Source organism: Trifolium pratense, unplaced genomic scaffold, assembly GCF_020283565.1.
Source record: "Trifolium pratense cultivar HEN17-A07 unplaced genomic scaffold, ARS_RC_1.1 scaffold_55, whole genome shotgun sequence".
NCBI lineage: Eukaryota > Viridiplantae > Streptophyta > Magnoliopsida > Fabales > Fabaceae > Trifolium > Trifolium pratense.
Window position 1 is genome coordinate 484,581 of NW_025721044.1, and position 2,500 is coordinate 487,080.

Below are 2,500 nucleotides of genomic sequence, written 5' to 3' on the forward strand. Positions count from 1 at the left end.
CACAATATGTATAAGTGGACTGGAAAGTGGCTAAGCATTCCGAGGAATTTTCGATTTATTTTGATTTTTCGGCCGAAACGCCGAAAATAGGCGGATTTGACGTAAAACGCCTCATATAAGTCGAATTTTGGGAAGGTGTCTTGTGTGCACACTGCACACAATATGTATAAGTGGACTGGAAAGTCGCTAAGCATTCCGAGGAAGTTTCGATTTATTTTGATTTTTCGGCCGAAACGCCGAAAATAGGCGGATTTGACGTAAAACGCCTCATATAAGTCGAATTTTGGGAAGGTGTCTTGTGTGCACACTGCACATAATATGTATAAGTGGACTGGAAAGTGGAAAAATATTTTCGGAGCACTTTGATTTTTTGGCCCCCCGCGTGCCTTGCCACGCCCTTGCTTATAGCAAAACGAGACGGGGCCTTGGTCCAACTTGGCATAGGCATGGAATTTGATCTTTATTACTTGGCCACGGTCATGCCACGGTACATGGAGGTTGCTTGACACCCCCGTGTGCATTTCGGAGCACTTTGATTTTTTGGCCCCCCGCGTGCCTTGCCACGCCCTTGCTTATAGCAAAACGAGACGGGGCCTTGGTCCAACTTGGCATAGGCATGGAATTTGATCTTTATTACTTGGCCACGGTCATGCCACGGTACATGGAGGTTGCTTGACACCCCCGTGTGCATTTCGGAGCACTTTGATTTTTTGGCCCCCCGCGTGCCTTGCCACGCCCTTGCTTATAGCAAAACGAGACGGGGCCTTGGTCCAACTTGGCATAGGCATGGAATTTGATCTTTATTACTTGGCCACGGTCATGCCACGGTACATGGAGGTTGCTTGACACTCCCGTGTGCATTTTGGAGCACTTTGATTTTTTGGCCCCCCGCGTGCCTTGCCACGCCCTTGCTTATAGCAAAACGAGATGGGGCCTTGGTCCAACTTGGCATAGGCATGGAATTTGATCTTTATTACTTGGCCACGGTCATGCCACGGTACATGGAGGTTGCTTGACACCCCCGTGTGCATTTCGGAGCACTTTGATTTTTTGGCCCCCCGCGTGCCTTGCCACGCCCTTGCTTATAGCAAAACGAGACGGGGCCTTGGTCCAACTTGGCATAGGCATGGAATTTGATCTTTATTACTTGGCCACGGTCATGCCACGGTACATGGAGGTTGCTTGACACCCCCGTGTGCATTTCGGAGCACTTTGATTTTTTGGCCCCCCGCGTGCCTTGCCACGCCCTTGCTTATAGCAAAACGAGACGGGGCCTTGGTCCAACTTGGCATAGGCATGGAATTTGATCTTTATTACTTGGCCACGGTCATGCCACGGTACATGGAGGTTGCTTGACACCCCCGTGTGCATTTTCGGAGCACTTTGATTTTTTGGCCCCCCGCGTGCCTTGCCACGCCCTTGCTTATAGCAAAACGAGACGGGGCCTTGGTCCAACTTGGCATAGGCATGGAATTTGATCTTTATTACTTGGCCACGGTCATGCCACGGTACATGGAGGTTGCTTGACACCCCCGTGTGCATTTGGAGCACTTTGATTTTTTGGCCCCCCGCGTGCCTTGCCACGCCCTTGCTTATAGCAAAACGAGACGGGGCCTTGGTCCAACTTGGCATAGGCATGGAATTTGATCTTTATTACTTGGCCACGGTCATGCCACGGTACATGGAGGTTGCTTGACACCCCCGTGTGCATTTTCGGAGCACTTTGATTTTTTGGCCCCCCGCGTGCCTTGCCACGCCCTTGCTTATAGCAAAACGAGACGGGGCCTTGGTCCAACTTGGCATAGGCATGGAATTTGATCTTTATTACTTGGCCACGGTCATGCCACGGTACATGGAGGTTGCTTGACACCCCCGTGTGCATTTCGGAGCACTTTGATTTTTTGGCCCCCCGCGTGCCTTGCCACGCCCTTGCTTATAGCAAAACGAGACGGGGCCTTGGTCCAACTTGGCCTAGGCATGGAATTTGATCTTTATTACTTGGCCACGGTCATGCCACGGTACATGGAGGTTGCTTGACACCCCCGTGTGCATTTTCGGAGCACTTTGATTTTTTGGCCCCCCGCGTGCCTTGCCACGCCCTTGCTTATAGCAAAACGAGACGGGGCCTTGGTCCAACTTGGCATAGGCATGGAATTTGATCTTTATTACTTGGCCACGGTCATGCCACGGTACATGGAGGTTGCTTGACACCCCCGTGTGCATTTTCGGAGCACTTTGATTTTTTGGCCCCCCGCGTGCCTTGCCACGCCCTTGCTTATAGCAAAACGAGACGGGGCCTTGGTCCAACTTGGCATAGGCATGGAATTTGATCTTTATTACTTGGCCACGGTCATGCCACGGTACATGGAGGTTGCTTGACACCCCCGTGTGCATTTTGGAGCACTTTGATTTTTTGGCCCCCCGCGTGCCTTGCCACGCCCTTGCTTATAGCAAAACGAGACGGGGCCTTGGTCCAACTTGGCATAGGCATGGAATTTGA